Source organism: Neofelis nebulosa, chromosome 14 (genome assembly GCF_028018385.1).
Source record: "Neofelis nebulosa isolate mNeoNeb1 chromosome 14, mNeoNeb1.pri, whole genome shotgun sequence".
Classification (NCBI taxonomy): Eukaryota; Metazoa; Chordata; class Mammalia; order Carnivora; family Felidae; genus Neofelis; species Neofelis nebulosa.
Window position 1 is genome coordinate 68,911,997 of NC_080795.1, and position 24,855 is coordinate 68,936,851.

Sequence of the window (24,855 nt, forward strand, 5' to 3'; positions counted from 1 at the left end):
TGGGTCTCTGAAATACTCCGTGGTGAGGAGTCAATCTACAGACCCATTCAATCACTGATACTGTTACATGAGCCAAAATAAACTTATACATCTGGGGTCTATTACTTATAGCACATAGCATGTTTCTAACCAATATACTCCCTCCCAAAGTCTTTTCTTAACTTCTGCAGAAGCAGTAGTTTCCTGTCTTAGTTTATATCTCTCTGGCAGCCCTTATCAATTGGATTAGATTAACTGCTCATAATGTTCTCTCTCTCTTTCTGTTTCTCTTTCTGCAGAACATGAGTTTTACAAGGATAGGGAGAAGGCCTCATCTACCTTGTATCCCCAGTGCCAAGCATTAGGTATGGAGCACACAAGGTCTCAAGAATTGTATGTTGAATTGAATGGACTGGAATTGGAGTCTTCCCTAGTCTCTTTCCTTCTCCCATCCTTCCTAGGATGAAAATCTTATCCCTGTTACCCTGACCTTTTTAAACCAATGTCCATTATTCGCTGCCAAACATATCGCCCCATCCATCTACCCATCTACTTGAAGTTTTGAGACTTCTATATGTCAACCATTCCTCTGATCCCCAGTTCTCTACAGAACCATCACGTCTCTGAGCCTTATCCAGCTTCATTATGGACCACAGACTGTAGTCTCATTGAAGTATTGCAATATCCTGGGGGGGTAAAAAATAAGTATGATGTTTTTTATGAGCACATGATAAGATCTCCCTGAATGAATACTCTGAGCTGTGTTTATTTAATTGAAAGAATATTACCAACCTGAAAACCTCTGATTTCTAAATTTAGCCATTGTTAGTTATAATCCAGGATTAAACAGCCTAACAACCCTGAAAACCCATGAGTCCCATGATCAGAACAAAGGTTAATTCATTGAAATACAGTTTAGGGAGGATATTTTAGCTGTAGAAGAACAGGAACAATAGAATAGCAGAATATGTCTTTATATTCTTTATTCAACTAGAGCAAGACTAGAAGGTACCTTTTTAATATCTATTTACCTCACGGGTACTTTGATATTAAGAATTATACAGATTCCTGAGGCACCTGGGGGGCTAAGTCGGTTAAGTGTCCAACTCTTGGTTTTGGCTCAGGTCATGATCTCACAGTTTGTGAGTTCGAGCCCCATGTCTAGCTCTGCATGGAGACAGCATGGAGCCCGCTTGGGATTCTCTCTGTCTCCCTGTCTCTCTCCCCTCACTTGTGCTGTCTCTGTCTCTCTCGAAATAAATGAAGCTTGAAAAAAAAAAGGAATTGTACAGATTCCTAATCTTTGCCATTGGAAAATAACTGAATCAAAAAAAATATCAGAACTGGAAGGTGCCTTTCAATTCATGTATACTAGTGGTCCCTACCATGCTGAATAATGTGAACTTTTAAAGTACATTTTCAAAGTTGTGGGCACACACACGCACACACACACACACACACACACACACACACACACTCACACACACTTTACATACAGTTTCAATGACAGTATTCCCTGGAGGACACCCATGATCTCTCATCCATCCACGGAAGCCCATTAATGAAATCTTGTATGCACTAACAAAGAAGTGTGGATATCAGCTATGAAGTTTACTCCCTATAACGTAAAGTGCAATAAATGCCACATTCATAAGTTTATCAATTTTTCCAAATTAAATTGCATCTACTTCTAGCTCCTACTCACTAGGCTTGTAGAAAAGTCCAGCTCAATCTTCATTAAGAAGGCTACCACATCCATTCCCCCAGGATTATGTCCTGGGTCTTTCATAGTGCAGACCATCAGGAGTGTTTATACTAGTTATGGCTAATGTGCTCGTGGTCCAGGGCCACAAGCTCCTGTTGCCAACCCTGGGCAGGCAGTTTCTCCTTGTGGCTCTAGAAGCTCTCACTCCTCATGTTCTGTCACATCAGCATCACCAAGCCACTCCATCAGAGGTATTATCACCTCCAGGGGAAACAGATGATGGTGACCATGCAGGAGGATGGGGGACTGCTATTGGCTAATCCTTGAGTTCTCCCCACCCCTCCCAAATTCCAATTCCAATCCCAGCTCTAGGGGAGAAACTCTAAAGGTTTTCTCAAATCCTATAGCTTTCATCTCCTCTGCTCCACCTGCTGGGAGAGTTCAGCATAAATCATGTCACCTGCTTTTTGCAAATAGGGAAGTATACCTTAATTGTTGAGCACCCAGAGCAGCCTAGCTGGGTTCAAGCCCCGTTTTCACGCTTACTAACTCTATGAATGCATTAGTTTCCCAGCGCTGCCATAACAAATGACCACAAACATGACTTTAAAAAAAAACACAGAAATTTATCATCTCACGGTTTAAAGGTCAGAAATCCAAAAATCAAAGTGTCACCAGAGTTGGTTTTTTTTGGAGGCTCTGAGGAAAAATCTGCTCCATACCTTTCTCCTAGGGGTGCCTGGGTGGCTCAGTTGGTTAAGCCTCTGACTCTTGATTTTGGCTCAAGTCACAATCTCATGGTTTGTAAGTTTGAATCCCGTGTTGGGCTCTGGCTGTGACAGTGCAGAGCCTGCTTGGGATTCTCTCTCTCTCTCTCTCTCTCTCTCTCTCTCTCTCTCTCTCTCCTCTCTCCCTCTCTCTCTGCCCCTCCCCCCGCCCCCGGCTTGTGCTTTGCTCTCTTTCTCAAAATAAGTAAAAAATAAAAAGAAATACACACCTCTCTCCTAGCTTCTGGTGGTGGCCAGCAATCGTTAGCTTTCCTTGTCTCGCAGATGTATCAATCCAATCTCTGCCGCCATCTCCATGGCACCTTTTCTTCTCTTATGAGGACACGTCTCATTCAATTTTATCATTCGGTTTAATGCAGGATGATATCATCTTGAGGTTTTTAACTTAATTACATCTACAGGAAGCATTCTTCCAAATAGGTTGGCTTCACAGGTTTTGGATGGACTTATCTTTTGGAGGATCACCCCTCAACGCACTACATCAAACTAAAAGCAATTTTTTAACTGTACAGTGTCCATTGTGACCTATTGTATAATGGGCATCATGATGATGATGATGATGATGATGATGGTAAACTCCCCCATAAGTTTACTGGGGATAGATGAGTTTATACATATAAAGCACTTAAAGAGTTGCTGGCAAATAACAAGTATTCTTTGCTAAACAATATTTGCTATAATGGTGAGTTAACTTCTGAAGAGCTGTTAATTTCTGCTCTTGGGTTAATTCAAAGCTCTCTTAACAAAACAAGAAAGCACAAGAGCTAATAAATTCCTGTTTATGACGATGGCAGGGCGAATATGCACTCTGGAGAGCACTCTGCCCACATTTCCGTAGCTATTTTGCCTTAGTACTAAGAGAAGGTTTCCATTGTGGAAATGTCAACAGTCTGTCAGGGTTGTCTTTTGTTTTTGTTTTTGTTTTTTTTAAGTTTATTTATTTATTTTGAGAGAGAGACAGAAAGCAAGCAGGAGGGGCAGAGAGAAAGGGAGAGAATCCCAAACAGGCTTCATGCTGTCAGCACAGAGCCTGATTTGGGGCTCAATCCCACAAACTGTGAGATCATGACCTGAGCTGAAATCAAGAGTTGGATGCTTAACCAACTGAGCCACCCAGGTGCCCCAAGGTTGCCTTTTATTTAGCCCAAAGAATATAAAAATTTCCAGTGATAGGACATTGGGATGAAAAGGGGGTCTAGTAAGGAAATCAGATTCACACCAGGTTTTAACATAGGGAATTTATTTTTTTTATAATTTTTTAATGTTTATTTATTTTGGGGGGGGAGGGGCAGAAAGAGAGGGAGACAGAGAATCTGAAGCAGGCTCCAAGCTCTGAGCTGTCAACACAGGGCCCCAATGCAGAGTTCAAACCCACAAACTGTGAGATCGTGACCTGCGCTGAAGTCAGATGCTTAACTGAGCCCTCTCCGCCCCCAGGTGCCCCCTAACTTAGGGAATTTAATATAGGGAACTGGTTAATCAGGGAGGACTGAAAAGCCAAGAAGGAAGCACAGCAGTAACACAGAGAGAGTAACTGCAGGAAACAGCTCCCACTCCCAGATAAGGGGACAGAGGGATCATTTCCCTTCACTTTGCTCATCACACAGGCATCTTATGACCGCACATCATCACAAGAAGGGTGAATACAGCTCAATAAGTTATTTTGAGAGGGACCACATTCACATAACTTTTATTGCAGCATATTGTTATGATTGTTCTATGTTATTACTAGTTACTGTTAATCTCTTAGCATGCCTAATTTATAAATTAAACTTCATGATAGGTATGTATGTATAGGAAAAAAACATCGTGTGTTTAGGTACTTCCTGTGATTTCAGGAATCCACTGGGGGTCTTGGAATGTATTCCCTGAATAAGGGGGCACTACTGTATATATACAGATATATATATAACAATTATTACAATATATTGTAATAAAAGTTATGTGAATGTAGTCTTAATCAGTATAGCTTATTGAAATTATTCACCCTTCTTGTGACGATGTGAGGTCATAAAATCCCTGCGTGATATGTCATGTGATACTATACTCAATCTTTGATTACATTAAATCAACAGTAAACTACAGTTAGGAATGCTAAGTCCTTCAGGATCTAATGCTGATTTAAGTGGCCAGGCCAGTATATTCACCAATATACTTTCTGACTTTAAAGACCATAGTCTTTTTAATCTGAGTTACCATCTGGATAGCAGAACTAAAATCTGAAATGTTCTCAGCAATCTGGAATATTGGGCCAAATTTAAAAAGCATGTATTATACCAAACATAAATGCAACATTTTGTACCTGAACTAAAAACAAAAACTGTACAACTGTCAGGGAAAGAATATATGTGTCTATATAGCCCCAACAGGATTAATGTGTTCTAGCCTATTGCAATCATATTAATAAACAATGTGGTCCAGATATCAAAAAAAAAAAAAAAATTTGACCTTTTTCTGCAGTGTTCAAAACAAGTAAGGGGATAACCCATCTTTATTCAGCAATAGTCAGGTTACACCTGGAATATTTTATTCAATGTGGAGTATTAGATCATCAGAGGAACTTTGGAAAACTGAACTTAATGAGATGTGAGTGACGCTCATGATGACAAGATGATGCCACTATCCTGATTTTTGCCCACCTTATCTGCTTTTTGTAATTTATGTATTTATTTATTTAAATTCAGGTTAGTTACCATACAGTGTACTATTGATTTCAGGAGTAGAACCCGGTGATTCATCAGGTACATATAACACACCCAGTGCTCATCCCAACAAGTGCCCTCCTTAATGCCCGACACCCACTAGCCCATCCCCCTGCCCACCTCCCCTCCAGCAACTCCTAGGGTTTTCTCTGTATTTAAGAGTCTCTTTTTACGGTCGGCCCACCTCTTCTTGCTTCATAAAGTAATAGCCTTTATGAGCTCCTGGTCTCGCCATGCATTATTGATCCTGCGGGAGGGTGGTCTGTCTAACACGAAGGTGCTCATGTTGTACCTGCTGCATTTCATCCCAAAGCCTTTGGAATTTTGTTAAAATCACCTAATTAGGCTTTAAAAGTCTTCCGGTTCTGGGGCGCCTGGGTGGCGCAGTCGGTTAAGCGTCCGACTTCAGCCAGGTCACGATCTCGCGGTCCGTGAGTTCGAGCCCCGCGTCAGGCTCTGGGCTGATGGCTCGGAGCCTGGAGCCTGTTTCCGATTCTGTGTCTCCCTCTCTCTCTGCCCCTCCCCCGTTCATGCTCTGTCTCTCTCTGTCCCAAAAGTAAATAAAAAATGTTGAAAAAAAAATTTAAAAAAAAAAAAAAAAAAAGTCTTCCGGTTTAAAAGTCAGTCCTGGTGGCTCAGTTGGTGAAGTGTCTGCCTCTTGGTTTTGGCTCAGGTCGTGATACCACGATTTGCGAGTTCCAGCCCCACGTTGGGCTCTGCACAGCAGAGCCCCTGCTTGGATTCTGTCTCTCTCTCTCTGCCCCTCCCCCACTTGTTCTCTCTCTGTCTCTCTCTCTCTCAAAATAAATACATAAACTTAAAAACAAAAAGTCCTCAGGTTCTTGTACACATTTCCTTCTATACACACACACACACACACACACACACCCCATAGCCGATCTTGCTGATTCCCACTTCCTCCTCTTACTGGATTGCTTTCCTACCCCCAACTTCCACTTACACACTTTCCCTCTATCCACCTTTTGCCCACTAATTCCTGTTCATTCTTCTATGGCTTAACTCAGGCATCACTTTATCTTGAAAGTTCTTGCCAGCGCTCACTCCAGATTTCAGGGTTTCTTGGCCCCTCCTTTATGTTTCCATCACCCTCCACACTTCTCCTATCTTAGCACATGTCACACTTTGCTGTAATTGCCATTTTCTTGCCTCTTCTATAAGATAGAAAGTTACGTGAGAACAAGAACAAAGTTTGCTTTCTCACTATTCTACCTCCACTAGCAAATACGATACTCAATGAATAATTGTGTCTTGAAACACTCCATTCTTGAATAAAAGATGAAGGAATCTGAATGGAATAAGGATATTTGCAGATAGGATTATGAAAGCCATCTCCAGGGTGTAGAGCAGTATACACTTATTTTTCCACTTGGACCAGAAAACAGAATTAAGACCAATGGGTAGATACGAACTGAAAGCAGAATTTCATTTAATACAGGAAAGAACTTCAAGCAATTAGAACAATGTGAAAACATGGAATGCTGGGACTTAAAAACAGAGGTTCTCTATCGTGGAAATATTCATGTTGAGGATTAGTAGGTTTTGCTAAACCTTGGACTTGATCACAAAACAGGAAAAGAAGTCTCAGCAGTTCTTAGGAAAAGAAGTTCTCAGAAGTTCATGCAGTTCTTAGGAAAAAAGAATCAAAGTTCACATTATCCTGTTAAGGCTCCAACTATCCCCTAGTATGGAGGAACCACTCTGGGTCTCTGCATTTTGTACATTGAATAAAGATCTTAAAGTAGTTAAAGAGAAGCTTGTTTATTACTTGTGATGTTATATTCTCCTTTTAGCGCTGCCTTTTCTTACTACATTAATCTTGGGTGTGTGGCTAATGAAGTCAGGAGGCCAGTTGATACAAAGGCAGTCAACTGTGAAATGCCTGCATGGATAATATATGAGCTCTGACAGCTAGACTCTTCCAAGGCACAAATAAATAGACTCCTTTCTTGCTTGATGGGAGTATTAAATGCTTGGATGCAGGTACAGCACTTAGACTGGATACATATTAAATATTAAACAAATGCTATTTGTTACTATTGTCACATTAATATTATTTTTCTGTGTTGTCAAGTGTCAAGTCAAGAGCTTTGCTCTCAAAGTTCTACTTCTAGGACAAATCTCGGACTTTGATTTGTAGTTTCAGGACTGAGTTAGCCAACGCCAGGAAAGCAGCATGATTTAGGGACCAGGTAGAGATTTTGGAACCACATGTTTACATTTGAGTCATGGTTCATCTACTTTTAACCAAGTGAACTTGAGGAACTTATTTGCTTCTCTGACCTCAGTTAGTGATTGGATTAAGATTGTGCATGTTTTTGACCTAGCACAACGCCTGGAACATAGTAAGTACCTGTATTTGTAAAATTAATACAATACAATACAATACAATAACTTTTAAAAAGTTAATGATCTCTTGTTATTTTGCACATTTATTTAGATTCAGGTTTCCTTCTCTTTGAGCAGTTCACCACATTGTACCCAAAGCTCTGTTTCTAAAGGGCCACTCTGACCACATCACTGCTCTATTTCAGGCTCCTTACTGGTTCCCTGTTACACTCAGGATAATCATCATGGCAGGCAGTATTAACAGTTCTGTGTGAGTACCAAGTACCAATACCTTTGGGTGGATCTCTCCCTAGCCTCAGGTATTTGGCCTCACAAGCACTCAGTATTCTGCTGGATGTTCAATGGAGATTCTCTCTATGTGTGCAAAGTTCTCTCTGTGTAGCCTTCCTCTCTCTGGCATTTGAAAATATGGTCACCTGGGTCTTCCAGACTCTTTCTCCATCTCAAAGACTCTACCAGGCTTCGACTATGTTTCACCTCCTTGTACGTACCACAGACTGAAAATTTTCTCACTAGAGCAGTTGTAGGGTTCACCAAATTGTCTCCTGAATCCTAGAAATCACTGCCGTTACCCACCTCCATTGTCTTACAACCATCACTTCATCTATTTTGTGCAGTTTTGCATTTGTTTTAGGTGCGGGGGTAAATGTCATCTGTTACTCCATCTTGGCTGAAGGCAGATCTCTAGCAGCTCGCTTCTCATGGTGCCCTCAGCTTAGACATTTGTTAACTTTGGTTCACTGGAGAGAAGGGTCAAGATCTACTCAATGCTCTGTCAAATATATAACCCAAGTTCCCATTCGATGGTACTTTTCTTTACCATTGTGCCATTTTTGCCACCATTCTGTCCTCTTTGCCTGGATTTCTGCCTTAGTTTCCTCCTTTCCAGCTCTACATTCCCAGTAGAACTCTCCTCTGAAGCCATTGAGACCAGTCCCTAAAATTTCTGACCAGGCCCCATACCTTGCACATGTCGCCTGTATTCAGTATTTATCCTGGGTTGTTACTGGGTGTTCAGCTGTTGATCTACTACTGCCTTTGGCATTCCCTATATAGTATATTTATTTCTGGATTAAGTATTCTTAATTACTACTTACGTACTCCTCATTTGGACATCCATGGATATCTATCCTTACCAAACCAAGACAGGCTGTATTATAATGCCCTGGATGCTTGAGCCAAATTTCTACCCTCCGTGCTCTGCCTGGATCCATTCTGCACCAACATGCAATCATAGGGATCCAGCATACTCCAAACTCCCAACTAAGGACACCGAGAAGCTAAATAGTGATAACTATGCGTTTTGTCCTTGGAGGAAAATATTCACATGCAGAGGAATTCCTGCTAAAGCTTTGTGAGCAGTCTAGTTAAACCTTCTTTTGGTGTCTCAATTTACAAGTTAAAAAAAAAGCAAACAAACGCACAAAAAACAAGGCCAGCAAAGTTTAATTGATTTTCCCAACATCACAGAGCTAATTAATGTTAATGGTAGTACTCAAACTCAGGTCTTCTGCATCCTAATTAAAATTTCTTTTCTCCTGACTCACAAACGATTAGAGAGTTTTTTGGTGAGCTCTTTATTATTAATATTGTTCCAATATTATTAATATTGTTATAAGGACCTCCCTCCCCCCCACCCCCCCACCTCTGCATCACCACACAAACACAACAACCCAACTCTTGTGGCCCTGAAATTTCTCCCTCAGACCTGACTCGGATGGAGAACATTTTCTTAAAGACCTTATAACTTACTTTTCCAAGCCCCCCTCTAATTCCACTCCCTCCTATAACACGACAATCTACATGGGAGACCAGTGAGAAACTCTTGGCTTCTGTTCTTTTTCCTAACTCCTTCTTGATTTCCGAAGAGCCATAGCCCCGCCACAGATGCACAGCATCATATTCTGGCACTGCAATTTTTAGGTTCCCAAGTTACCTAACCTGTACATATCAGAGAAGTGGGGTATCTTATCCTGTAAATCAGTGGGCTATAGAAAAATGTTTTCCAAATCTGAGAAGATATGCCAGTTGGGGTCCTTGATTTTCTTTTTATTTCTCCCCAAGGCTGTATGGTCTAATCCATGTCCCCATAACCATTGTGTCCAGAGAATCAGTGTGATTGGCACATGGAAGAAAATCCCTATGTCATCACTTCCTTGAGATTATTGAAGAAGCAGCCTCCAACCCAAGGGGGCAGTGAGTTGGGCAGTGGACCTCAGGCAGAGTAAATATTGTAGTTCTCCAGTCCCTTCTTGCCAACTCCCACCTCATTCCCTGGAAGGCTCCCGATTTGGAAAAAGTGGGAAGATAATCCCCAATGTCAAATGAAATACAGGCAGGTTTGGGCCTAAAACAGACGTGTCTCCTCGCACAGGATCTTACAGGTTAGGGTCACTGTATTCAAGAGTCTCCATTCAATGCAGAGTTGCCCAGATAATTCACAGAACTAACACCTTACGTTCTCAACTTTGACCAACACTGCAATAACATTAACGAGTACCGAGTACCGTGAGGGTAGAAGAGGCGGGTCGGTAGAGGAGTTATGTTAGAGATTAGCTGGGATATTAGAAGGGAAAAAATAAAGCGATTATGAAATAAAGGACAATTTAAAATGATTTAATCTTGAGTAAATAATAGCTCAGTCTTCTCTTAGGTCCACATACCCACAAATGATTCAAAAGATTTCTAGCCCGTCAGCCTGGCTCATTTTACTGTTTTGTCATTTGTTATTTAATTAGGATCAGTGTTGAATTTTGTCGTATCAAGCCTTGGAAACTTTACTTATTAATATCCCTCAGACACTGGCAACAGAAACAGTAATTTTAATTGCACAGCTACTAGCAATACGCCAGGTGCTACCTAAGTCCTTAAACACCTCTCACTCGACAATAACCAGGCAGATATCACTATACCACTTTTCAGCTAAGGAAAGAGAATATCAGAGAAGGCAAGTAACTTGCCCAAGGTCACACAGCTGGCAGGTGGTAGAGTCAGGACTCTGTGTGATACCAAAGTCCTTGCTTCTGCAGTCACTCGAATTAGACTAAGGGTAAATTATTCCTCCCTGCTCTCTCTGTTCTCCCAAATCCAAGGGTGGCCATCATTATTATAATCTTGGAGCTGCTTCAAAGACATGGTGGCTCTGCAGATTCAACTAAAGGATAAGAAAAGCAAACAAAGTGAGTGTTCATTTTCAGCCTTTATGTGGGTCTTTTCATCTTCAAAGTCCTTTGTGAATACTAAACAATTAATCCCCCTGGAAGCCCTCAGCACTGGGGGAAGTGAACATTTCCATTAATGTTGATGAATGTCTATTGCTATTGGTGAAGTTTCGCCTTTCAGCCTGTGCTTCTAAAGCCTGAAAGCCTTTCCATATAAATGAAGCACATTTTCATTCCCATATCTCTCCCAGGTGTATGAGGGAGTTGCTGAGATGTCTAAACACAGTGCTTTTTAAGTACCTTTGAGGAGTTAAAAAGCTTTGCTGGTTCTGCTTCCTGAACATGAACACACACACACACACACACACACACACACACACACAGTTTTTATGATAAACTAGAAAAGTTGATGGTGTGTGTGTGCATAATACTGGGCGCTTGCATGGTATTCCAGACAAAATGGCACATAGAGGTGGCTTCTCTGTTGGAGCTAAAGCCTTAGCTAAGCTGTACAGTTGTCTCTGTGGTGCACCTGGTTAGCACATTTGGTTGCTAGCGGAAAGGTTGGTGGTTCAAACTCACCCAGGGATAATTTGGTCTTCTTTTCGGAAATACGTGAGCAGTCCATTTCAGGAATTTATTACTCTTTTGCAAAGCACCGGTTCGCTGTTCTCGCAACTGGTCTGCTAAATCCCACCCCAGGTACTTATTAAAACCACAAGTTCCAGGACCTTGAGATTCTTATCCCGTTGTTCTCGCGAGGTGCCTGAGAATTTGCTTTTTAAAGACATATCCTCTGCCCCCAGGAAATTATTATCATCATGCAGGTTTGCACAGAATTTGTGTGGAAGACAAAATAATTGGCCCCAGAGCCACACTGCCCGGGTCTGACTCTCGCTTCTTCCCATATCGACTGAAGTTTTGCTACGCCCGTCTGAAGTAGCCACCAGTGACTCTGGCACAACCCCACACTGTGATCGTCTGCATGCTGGTATCTGATATTTTTAGTTGTTAAAATCGTTTTGTTTGTTTTCTGTCTTTCTTAACTCACCACAAACCCAAACCTCCACGTCGTCTCTACGGTGGTCTTGTGCCGTGTCCATTTAGCAAAACTGGAGCTGGACCTCTCGGACTTCCCTTCCCTTAAAGAACCAGGTTAGGGCTGGCCCTCAGAGCATTTTGCTGGAGATCTGAGAGGTGGGAGTGAGGAGTCACGGTTCTCTGAAGGTCACCGTATTGGTTAGAGGTGGTGAGGGACAGAAGCAGAGGGCAGCAGGGTCTAATTTGTCCTCACTTTTCCTCACTCCACATTCGAGTCTGCTCCCTGACATCCAGCCCTGCTAACCAACCATGACCGCAGGCCCAGCCCCAGACATTGCTCTAAGCTCTGAGATCTCACAGAGGTGGAGTCCTGAGTTGCAAATGGCCTTCCACAGACCTCTGCATCCCTCTGGGAGCTGGTCTCACCTTTCAACTATGAAAGAATTGGAACTCGGCAAACTCCTAATGTCTTTACTTCCGAAGAACGTAAATCCCATGAAGTCTGAGACCTAGACTATCTGTTCATTGCTGTTTCCTCAGTACCTGGAACAGGCCTGGCACTCAGGAAGCATTCTATATTAGCTGAGTGACTAATGGACGTGATAGCCCCCTCATTCACAAACGGGGGTGATGATGCTGCCTAAGTTGAGCTGGGTGAGGACAAATGAAATATCATATAAAGAGCTCAGTACTGTTCCTGGCAGATAATTAGCATGGACACAGGGTTGTTGTTGTTATTCATTTTGTTTTTATGGCTTCGGAAATATCAAATCTATCACATGGAGCCAACAATATAATACACATGTGATAAAATCTGTCTCAAGAGTCAGTGATCTCCCAACCCATCTGGGTTTAGTCCTGCCTTTGAATCATACTGTCCTCCCAGAGAACCACAAGACCAGAGAGGATGCTAGAGATTCCTAGTACGGCACCCATGTTCAAAAGATGAGGAAACAGGGATCTGAGAAGTGAAGAGATTTCCTCAAAGTTGTCCACTAGTTAGAAAAGAGGTAAAACTAAGAACGCGTTTCAGTGAAGCAAGCCAGAGTCCTTTCTGTGATCTTATGTAAAATAAAAATTTTAGAACACTTTATAACTACTCATACACATATGTGCATATATATATGTATATATGTGTATACGTGTATATATACATGTATATGTGTATGTGTATATACATATACACATACACATATACATATACATATACATACACATATACATATACATATACGGCTAGGGTGATGATACATCTGAGTCACCTGGGACAGTACTGTTTATGCTTATGCCATGGTTTAATGATTAACAGTACCCCCTTCACTCTCAAAAGTGCCTGGGTTTGTTCAATGAGTTATATAGATTATATAGTTTCTGCACCTACAAGAGACCCCTTTGCTCTCCACTTGCTGTATAAGCATTTGGAATGAAGTAGCCTACAGAGACAGGCATGTATATTGGGCATAGTCAAGCAGAACATCACATTCACTTGGGAACAGGGACCACGTTGGGGATGGGTTCATGCTGTGATCAGAGCAGTAAGCCTTATGCCAAATGAGAAGAGCCTCTTTCTCTTCTCCCAGATGCACCAACAATGAAGGGGCTGGGCATCCAGAGCTGGTACACACTTCGCCAGGGGGCCTGAACATGAAGCCACCATGAGACAAAACACAACCAGGAGATGGCAGAAACTGAATCCTACTCGTTGATATCACAGGTCCTTGATCAAGCCATCTCTGATGCTACACAAACTCTGGATGTTTTGGCTCAAATTCGACGAGATGAGTTTTCCAGTAGCTGCAATTCAAAGCATCCTAACTAAAGTACTGACTGAAAAACATAAATGTAATAAAAGGGATGGGGCACTTGCACCATCCCCAAGTACTTCTGGGCCAGAGTTCTTCCTCTGATAAGTTAGCAGGAGAGAGATGTCCCTGCATACCCCAGCCTCCCCATCCCACCCTCACGCTGTGTGACTCAGTTACACCGGACTTTGCAACACTGACTAAGCCGTTATTCATCAATACACATACACTGAACACTTTTTGACCCCCAAAAGTTTATATTCTACTTACGGGGAAGGATTGAACAATGAAATGGCAACCGTTAAAGGTACACTGAAGTAGCAGGCCTTACGAAAGGCCCCTGCAGGCACTGTAACTGACAGACTAGGTACGGAGGTGAGCAGAGAAGGCCTCAGAAGGGAAGAGATGGAATTATTCCTGAGACGACTGGCAGGAATCTACCATGGAGTTAAGAAATTACAGGAAATCCGTTGATAAGAGAAGCAAGTGCAATCATACAGATGATAGATATTTGAGGAAATGCAAATATTTGCCGCAAGTTTGGAGGAAGAGTCTAGAGAGAGGGAACTGGCAGTTCCAGCACACCACACTAAAGTCCTTGGACTTCTATACTGTGAGCAACGGAAGAGCGTGACGGAATCTGGACCGGGTCGTCTGGCTTCTCTTAGGCCGCCGGAACAGGACTGCTTGGTCCTCTACCTGACCAGCCGTTCTGGAAAGTGCACACAGACTTGCATAGCTTTCTTTACTGACGCACCCCTGTGGAACCTGCACCCCTCCCAGGACGAGGCGTATTGCACATGATTCCAAACTCTTCTCTCCTCCCTGAACCCTGTGGCTAATTGACAGCTTCTGCTTTATTTTAGTCCTTCCTCCTGCCCCTGATCAATTTTCTTTTGCTTTGCACTAATCCTTCCTTAAGCCCTCATGCCACATCCCTCTCTTTCTCTCTTACAGATCCAGTGATCAGATTTGCATTTTAGAAAGACTGTTACCCGGGCAAGGGTTTCAAGCAGGGAAAAACTGAAAGCAACGAGAGGCGAAAAGGAGTTACAGAAACGCAAGGGAGAGAAGAGGGAGTCGTGGGGAGGATGGAGGGGAGGATGCTTCACAGTGATAGCCGCCACACGTGTGGGAAGGGGTGGGTGCGTTTGGGGTCTGTGTATCAAAAAGCAGTTAGCATATGTTCTGAGAGAAACCTCAGCGTGTGGAGGCTTAAACGGCATTCGGAATTGAATTTCCAGGCTCAGTAAATTTACAATATGCTTCCTCAATCCATCCCACCTCCTTGCTCCTCAGCTCAGTGAAATAGCTAAATAATTAAATGCTAAAATGCTTCTTGGATATGCTTTGTTGTTGAAACACATCTGCTACACGTTGGAGGAGCCTTCCCGGCAGATGTTCCTCTCCTTGGCTTGTTTATCTATGGAAATGAATATCTTAAGCCCCCTCCCCTGCTAAGCTTAATAAAAGGAAATCCTTTCCATTCTCATCTTCTTCACAATGCCCCTTGCGGTCCTTTATCAAACCATTAAGGACATATGCTGTGCAGCTAATTATTTTTTCTCTGCTACCGCGCTGCCTTAATCCAAGGGAAGGCCATCTTCCGCTCAAGACTTAGTGCAGGAACTAATCTGCACGCCGCATTCTCTCTCAAAGAAAACAGAGTCTCTGTAGTTGAGTGAAAAGACGTTGGAAGCCAGGACTCCGAAGAGACTATGGCCTCTCTCATCAGCCCCGGGAGAGTGCAGTCTATTTGTTGAGCACATGGAGGGAAGGTATTTGATGGAGTTAAGGTTGCCCCACTGATAAACTGGAAGATGGAGAGAACAAAGAATAAATTGAGATGACATAGTGTAGATTCATCCAATCTGGGGAAGATTGGGAGCCGTGGAGGACAAGGAGTAGACAGGATTCAATATGTTCGCCATAAAGACTATGAACATAAGGGAAGATTTAATAGACCTATTGGAGACATTCGTGGCCTCTGAATTGATTGAAACCCCTTACTAGGGAACTCTTACGGAAGGCATTTGCTTTCTGTTTGTGCATGGAGATGGTCAAGATTATATGAGCTCAATAAAAAAAAAATAAATAACTAAGACATCTTTGAAATACAGATAAGGGAGGAAGAAAAAGGAAATTTTAATTAAAACCACATATGGTACAGCTTAGCAGCAGGAGAGACCATAGGGGCTGTTTTAAAATAATTTGCATGTCATAATATTGAAAGGGGAGAAATAGATATTTTTTCCTTTAGGGCGAGAAAAGTATTTGACTCATGAGCTCCATTTTGGGTAGCATTTAATTCCACCAAGTCCTCAGAACCTGAGCTTTTAATCATGGTTGAGTTGCCTTAGCAGCGTTTGGCTTCTATTTTATAGATCAGTGTCCTGTTATAAGAAAAGGGTTGCATTAGAAACAGAGCTAGTCTACTTTTTGTTCCTATGTGAGGAAAACTAGTTTTCTCTCTAGATGCTTTTGTAGGATGCTTTTTTCAAACTTGAAATTCATGTGTCTGCCTGGACGTGTCTGCAAGTATGACTCGATTGATTTTGAGGACCATACACGACCTCTTTCTGTCTGCATCCTTTGTCGTCGGCTCAGAGATCTCTTAAATACTCCAGCAGTCCATTTGTTCCATTTATCAACAAAAGTTGTTGCGTTTATCAACAAAATTCCTTTGCAGACACGGCAATTCTGCAAATATGGGCAAATCATTCTCTTTCCTGTTCTTGTGTGATCACCTTCTCTCTTGTCCTTTCTCTTTACTCTCCCGTCTCTGTTTCCTCAGGTTTTTCTGCCTCCATCTGCCTTCATTAGGGTCTGGAATTCCGCTACCAGAGTTTTGGTACCTTTACCTTTTTTTATTTCTTTGTTTTTAGCTCACCCAACTTTGTTTTCATTCCAGTCTGCTTTTCTTTTATTTCAGGCTACTTTTCTTCTGTGAACTTCTCTCCTATTTAATGAGACACTGTTCTTTTTCTTGGTGTATTTGATTCCGTATTCATTTTTAAAATTTTCTTTTGGGTTACAGGATTTTATTTTTGGAAACCTGTTCTTATATTTTCCCCTCTTTTTTACAATTTTATACGCCTAATATTTTCTTAATACTCTTCACTCGGACTTGGATGAAGCAAGGTATCTGCAGACCAGGTGTTTGCCAGTAATGGGTAAATTTCCCTAATTCTGCTACCTGATTGTCCACAACCAGATTTCCATCTCCCAATCCACAACTGGAGTGATAGGCAAGGCCCCCAACCCATGTTCTGGTTTCTGTAAGATATTTAGGTAACGTGTTTAGGTAACATGCCTCTATTTTATCAAACCGGGAACCTTTCCATCTCTACTGCATACATAACATGTTCTGTCTAATCTCCAAAATTCACTGCTTCTACATATTTTTTGTATTCGTTTTCACTGCTTACTATTGACTATCATACTTCCAATTCCCAAAGTCCTGACACTTTCTGCTTGACTGTATTCTTTGGGGAGAGAAGGCATAGATGGAAGAGAAGAGAATGATAACTGATTACCTGGGTGGGGGAGTGGAGTCAGTGCTCATGCATTAGAAGTGTACTTGTCTAGTTTTAATTTTCTAGAAACCTGAGTGTCTTTATCAGGAGAATAGTCTAAGATGAGAGAATTTTCTTCCAATCTTCTTTGAAGCACACTTTGAACATGAATTAAAACTATTTGCTGGAGACCAGGTAGAGGTTTTTTTTTTTTTTTAATTGTATGACAATATATTCCATTGAATTTAAAATTATTATGAATCCTTTCAAAATTTAAGTCTTAATTTTAGAAAGGGCGAACTTTAGCCTTGTTCGCTGTTGTGATGGGCAGCAGGAGAATGGACAAAGCTGCATTAGGAACTGCTCAAATGCCAGATGCCATTCTAATCTGGAAGGCACCCAGCAATTAGCATCTGCTCAGTGCTTGGAACATGGGAAATGACTTCCATACAAATGAACCTTTGGGATATTACCATTCATAATGTGGGTATCGAGTATACTATAAATCACCCAATTTCCCTCATATCGATCGGTCTGCATGTTGGTTCTAAACCAAAAGTCACAGGATAACTAATTGTTTTTTTTTTAAAGACAAGATGAGTTGAAATCATTACTGTTCTTACAGATTGAAAGAAGAGAACAGGCTAAAGAAGGAAGAAAACCCCTTCCCTCTGCACATGTAATCCTCACACACCTCACACACGTCCTCACAACCACCTATGACTTGTGACTCTGATCCCATTTCTTAGATGAGGACAACAAAGAATAACAGGCTGCAGGGGACACAGCCACAGAGTGAGAACCAAGAGCTTTAATTCAGACCCAGGTCTGGCTGAATTTAGAGGGCAGTTTTCTACTGTTACATGCATCACCTACCTATAAGTTCAAGTAGTATGGGTTTCTGTCAGATCTATTTCTGGTGACAACACATGTACGATACAAAGAAGTCTTGCTTTGGGGTCCTTGACGTCTAATGGAGATGCTCATTCCTCCTTGTTATAGTCTCTTCTTCCCTCGAGGCCTGACATAGTTAGGTCCATGAGGGAAAGAGAAGCCGGAAACCAAACCAGTTCAAACCCTCCACTGCACTTGACCCTTCTCCTCTACTCTGTTGTCCAGCCCTGATCTTTGGACCGAGCGTGTGCTAATGTCATCAAATACTTGACAAGAATGACTGTTCTTCATGCATAAAAACAAGTTCACCTGAACTTTGTGAATATTGTGGGCTGTCTGGCAGTGGGTACAATGTTTTCGGCACTGCCACTTCCGTTCTACCATACCGCTAACCTTTGGGGACTGGTATTATTTAACTGATACTTGGGCATGGAGGAAGGATGGATATAGAAAATTCTGGGGAATACAATCCTTAATTAAGAAAAAGAGCAAATAACTGACCTACAACTCTGCAGAGGAAAGAAAAATAAACGATGTTTAAAGTGCAATGGTGAGAGCCTTCCCCAACGCATCAAATCTGAACCAGAGCTGATCTACCTTCTCTCTTTAGAATAGACTGGAGGGTAGGGAAGCGGGCACATGCTTTCATGTACATTGACCTGTCAAATTGTCTGACACAAGTTATTATATAGGCTGTCCTCTAAAATCTAAAGAGAGGTGGGGCACCTGGGTGGCTGAGTCAGCTAAACATCCGACTTCGGCTCAGGTCATGATCTCGCGGTTTGTGGGTTCAAGCCTTATGTCAGGCTCTGTGCCGACAGCTCTGAACCTGGAGCCTGCTTCGGATTCTGTGTCTCCCTCTCTCTCTGCCCCTCCCCCGCTCGTCCTCTGTCTCTCTCTGTCTCTCAAAAATAAATAAACATGAAAAACTTAAATCAAAAGAGAGATGAGATATTCACATAGGCATCTCTTATAAACAGTATTCTTATACCAATCTTACCACCAGTGTGTTTTAAAGTAACTGCTATCATCATCTCTTGGTGGTATGTGAGCAGTAAATAGGCACAGACCATGGGATATCGCTGGCAATACTAACATAAACAGTTAAAATTCTTTCTCCTACTCCTCCTGCCTTCTTCTTTCCTCTCCTCTTCATCTTGCTGTGCTTTGATTGTTTTTGCTGTGCTTGGAGGTTTCTATAAAAGTGCTACACCTGTATTCTCAAAGCTAATTTTAGAGCAGGAACAAATAAAGATTAAAACCAGTTCTGGAGAAGAATCTCTAATTCTTATGGAGTAATCATGGGAGATCCTTCAGGAATAAGAAAAAGCTTCTTCTTGTGCTTTTATTTTTTTAATTTTTTTTTTAAAAAAGTTGATTTATTTCTTTTGAAGGAGTGAGAGAGTGTGTGCAAGTGAGCAGGGGAGGAGCAGAGAGAAGGAGAGAGAGAGAGAGAGAGAGAGAGAGAGAGAGAGAGAGAGAATCCAAAGCAGGCTCTGGGCTGTCAGTACAGAGCCTGATGTGGGGCTTGAACTCACAAACAATGAGATCATGACCTCAGTCGAAACCAAGAGTTGAACACTTAACCGACTGAGCCACCCAGGTACCCCTTCTTGTGCTTTGAAATAGTATGTTCATCCATTCTCCTTTTTCCAAGAATTACACCTTCACTAGCTGTGTCTCCACAGCATCAAAGAGTTAGATGGAGGGGACAAAATGAACAAACAACAAGTAAAATAAACAACAACAACAAAAAACAATTGTCTGGGTACTGGTTCCATATACACTAAGTAAATAGATGTTTTATTTTTTATTTTTTAATCTGGATGTTAGATGCCCACGTCTGATTTATCATTTTACACCCTAGCACTCTGTCTTGCACCTGGCATATATACCCAATAAATATTTATTGAATGAATAAATTCATGAATGAATATAACGCATGGATGTGGGTAACTGATGATATTACATGAAAAGGACTTGAAGATATAAAGCCTTGAGACTCTCTTTTTTATTGACAGTGATAGCATTTAAATCAAATGGAACTTCTGTTTTTTTTATTAGGATTTTATGAATTCCCTAATGCAATATTCTTGATGGTTGTATGCTAGACAAAGGTAGCAGAAGTGAGACAATCCTTTAACTCAGAAGACATACAAGTTAGAGGTTCAGGACTTACACTAGAGTTAGAGTCTTTGTGAGTAGTTTATCCACATGTCTAAATCTACAACTGGCTACATAAAAACAAGGGGTCAAAAGGAGAGCATATCTGGCATTATTCTGCATGGAAAATGGCAGGATATGGGTCACAAGGTAGAAAGAACAAGGAAACAGATTTTAGCCAGATAAGAAATGCTTGTCCTGCAACATGAGCCTCCACACGAGAATGAAAGAGTAGCTTCATAAAATAGTTATTTCCTCCAACTCTGGAGATATTCAGTGCGTTTATATGTACAAAGTACCCAGAGTAGAGCTTTGACACATAAGACTATTGTATAAACATTTCTTCAATGAAATGAAAGCCGGAATACCTGAAATACTGGGTAGATGACTCGTGTGTTTTCTAAAAGTTTTAACTCATGGCTTATATGATGGTTGGGGTATTTTAGATGAAAGTCACAAACAGGCTCCAGAATTTGGGGACCTCAAGAAAATTTTATTGAAAGGCTAATTCACAGAAGTGGATGCACAGGAGTAAAGAGAGGTCAATGAGTTGGTATGGGATTCAGGCTCCAGTTACCATCTCTGGAATGAATGCAAGCTCCAGCTATGTTCGTTCAGTATTTTCATCATGCTAACTCATACTCAAATTCCAGAAAGGGAACATCTGATGGACCTCATCTCTTGGGCCATGTACTCAGCCTTTTGATTAGATTATGCATTAATTGGAAAACCAGACTGTAACTACTCAAGAGGTTATTCCTCAAGAGGAAAGGAAAGTGTAATTTCCAAAAGAAGGTGTAATGGATACTGGGTAAGCAAAAAACAACGAAGGCCCATCGCATCCTCTAAGCCTCTTCCAGCTCTATGATTCTGTGCAGCCCTGGTAATATGACATCATGAACTCTCAGTGGACAGGGTTCATGACCTCCTGACTCCACGAGCATTTTGTCCACAGACAGACCATTGCCTTGCAACCCTTTCTGATGAGGTCAAGGAAGTCTGAATGCACAAGTGGATATGTGCGTCTTCTCTTCCCAACATGCACGTAGTCACTCTGGATAGAAGAAAGCCATGGGCTTGGGAAACAGGATTATCTGTGTTGTCTCTTGAGTATGGGCTCTGTAGCCAGACAGCTTGACTGAATCTTGTCTCAGCCACATACTGAGGGTCACCTTATGCAAATTACTGAACCTATATACATGTTTCAGTTTATTTCATTGTACCTACCTCATAGGCTTCTTATATGTATGGGTTAAATTAGATAACACATGTCATTAGACTGGCACCTATATAGCCCTCAGAGTAGATGACATTTTTATTACTAGTAATATTAAAACTACCAATAATGTCACTGCTGTTACCTTATTGAGTAGGATACATCTCAGACACCCATGGCTGGTCCAAGGCACATTTGCAAAGATGGTCAATCACTTCTTCTAGATATTTCTCTTCAGGAAGAGAAGAAAAGTACCTAAGATATAAGCAAAATACTTATTGAGAGAAATGGAGGGAGAGAGCTCAAAGCCTGTCATTCTTTATGCTCAAAACACCTTGGAAATGGCTTTACTACGCTGGGTGAAACAGAAACTCTTAGACTTTCAAGGATAATCACACTTAAAGGAAAACAGAACAAAACAAATGAAAAACAAATAGTAACGACAAATGCCTTTATTTTCTCTTTCCATCGAGGGCATAGCTTTTTAAAAGACATTTTCTTCATATTATTATAAAAATACTCTCCATAATCTATCTAAACAGAGAAAACATTAGTAGATTGTGCTAGCTAACCACATTAGCCAATTGCTGTTTGGCATTTCCACTAGCACTTTCTATGTAGACAATCTGGATAGAATAGATTTGAGTGATATAGAACCGAAATGCTTTTGAAAATGATGTGGGTACAAGTCATAATTTTGAGTGGGCTGGCTCTGGATACCCCATTAAGTGGAAAACCACTTTGGATATAAATCCCCTTTCAGGCTCCAAAACAATTTAGCAGGAGCTCAACCTCTTGGAACCTTTGTGGTTGAAGTGAGCCACAACAACCCTTCACCTAGTAAAACCGAAGGTGTTCCCAATGATTTGATTCACAGAACGCTGTCCTATGGGGGTGTCGGTCCTGTGTCCCCCCCCCCCCCCCCCGGTTAGCGACTCTTGTTTAATTGGGGCTTTAATAAAATCTCAAAATGCTTCGGTTTTGTAGGAGTTACTAAAATATTCATTTCCCAAAACTACTGACATAACAATGTGCATTACACGTGGACACTCTTCCTGTCAGTACTCTCAGAAATACTGTGAGGAAGTAGCAACCCATTTTGCAGATGAAGAAACTGGAGCCCAGAGAGAGGAAAAGATTTGCCTCAGTTCACACAGCCTCCAAGTGGCACAGTAGAACAAACTCCTACATTTTGACATTAAGATCTTTTCTTTACTCTCTGCGGTCCCCGTTTCATCGTTTTGAGACTGAGGTTGCCATTTGCCTCTTTCTAAAAGATGCCTTGGGTCCCGAGATTGGGTTTCCAGGTTGTGGATCCCAATGCCTGTTGGCAGCCACTGAGAAAGCCTTTTAGGAAACCAAACACCTAAGGTGGACAAAACTCAAAGAGAAAACAAAAACAATGCAATTATATGGGCCTCTTGCCCATTGTCTGAATCATTCAGAGGGGGTCACGAAGAAGAATAAAGGCAGAGTAAGACTCCATTTCACTGTTAATGGATTTTAACTCACTTTTAGTTCAACAGTGAATGGAAGCATCTATTGTTTTTGCAGATCTAACATCCCATTATATCTCTGAAGTATCATTGGCTGTTTTTATCAATGTTGGCATGGATGCAACTCTAGTAAAATGCAGAATATTTTAACCCAATTTCCATTTTTTTCCCAATTACCATTCAATTCACCTGATACTGGCCACATGGCAAACTTGTCCACATTCCAGGTGTCAGTTCTGTGGTATTTTTTATCTTAGCAATAACATTTAACATAATTTACTTAATTGAAAAATAATGTATGTAAACTGAAGTACATTTGGAAAATATGGAAATTTATAAATTAATAACATAAAGATCACTGTGGTCCAAATACCCAGAAACAAAGACAATTAACAGTGTATGAAGTTTTTTACTATGCATAGGCACATATTTTAAACAAATCAGAGATATTTTCTATATAAATTTATAACCTGCTTTTTCAAACTTAGTAATATATCCTAAAGACTTATTTAAGTCATTTGTATCTTCTAAGAATTTATTTTTAAAAGCTGATTATTTGGCTTCATAATTTTAAAACCTAATTTCCCAGGGATGCCTGGGTGGCTCAGTTGGTTAAGCGTCTGATTTCAGCTTAGGTCATGATCTCGTGGTCTGTGGGTTCGAGCCCCTGGAGCCTGCTTCGGACTTTGTGTCTCCCTCTCTCTCTGCCCCTCCCCCGCTGATGCTCTGTCTCTCTCTGTGTGTGTCAAAAATAAATATACATTAAAAAAATAAAAAAACAAAAACTAATTTCCCATTAGATTTTTCTTATTCACTTCATAACTTTTCAAATAACACTCAAAGATATCATTGTATACAAAGTTTTATACACAGCCATATCTGTGAGGATTATCTTTGGCTGAAAATGCAAAAAAACTAACTACTAGTATCTTAAATGATACAGATATTTTCCCAACATAACAAGACATCTGGAGGTAGAAAAACACGGCTGGGGCAGTGGCTACATGACTGACACCAAAGAAAGACTCAAGCTCTTTCTATCTTTTCTCACCCCTAAGCTGAGTACTTGTTTTTTATTTTTATGCTTTTGGAGCTCTTAGCTCCAGACATCACATATGTACTCAAGGAAGGAAGTAGTGGTAGCAAATGGCCTGGCCACATTCCAACAGTGTCATATCCATGTATCTACTCTAGCTGCAAAGGACTCTGGGAAAGTGAATATTTAGCTCCTCTAACCTCCATATAAAATGAGGTCAAGAGAGAAAGGAGTTGGCAATACATATTGGGTTGGTCAACCAACAATGTCTGACATAATCTATAATATAAAATAAGAATTTTCTCCCTATAGGAAAAATCCCTAGAAGGGACACCTTAGAATTTCATTGTTTCCCTGATATAAAAGAAACACATGTTTGTTGCGGAGAACTAGAAAAGCTCAGAAAATCATAGAAAATAAAATATCTTATCACTTTAGCAGACAGAGATAGCCAGCCCATCTTCCATCAATGTCATATCTACATCTAGTCTTTATTCTACAGTCACTCAGACAAGTCTTTATGGAAGCAGGAATTAGGGGCTATTGTAATAGACATGCTTACTAGTCCAAAGAATCTAAATGTACACCTGAGAAACAGGCTCACAAACTCCGTCCAGGCAATTGTCTCTAGTTTTGTGCTTCATAAAACTCTATCTACCCCAATAAGTTCATTGACTTTCATGGAGGACAAGAATTAAAACAAATAGATATACACTACACTATATTTACTAACATGATCATACACAAAGTATTAAATAATATAGGGCAGAAGTAGTTCTTTTGGCCATGGAGGGTGGGGAAAGGAGTTCAAGAAAAACTTCTCAGAAAAGGTGATTCCAGAATAAGTTTTAAAGTCTAGCTGTGGGGTGCCTGTGTGGCTCAGTTGGCTAAGTATCCGACTTAGGTAGGCTCAGGTCATGATCTCACAGTCTGTGAGTTCAAGCCCCACGTCAGGCTCTGCGCTGACAGCTCAGAGCCTGGAACCTGCTT

General features: G+C 41.1%; 1 long non-coding RNA gene across 1 annotated transcript in view; it reads right to left on the minus strand.

Annotated features, from left to right (window-relative positions):
* Positions 1–24,855, minus strand: part of LOC131494616 (uncharacterized) — a 146,706-nt gene that overhangs the window by 25,125 nt on the left and 96,726 nt on the right. Inside the window, exon 2 of the long non-coding RNA XR_009253490.1 lies at positions 21,479–21,588. This is a non-coding gene — a long non-coding RNA (uncharacterized LOC131494616). The remainder of the gene's footprint in view (positions 1–21,478; positions 21,589–24,855) is intronic.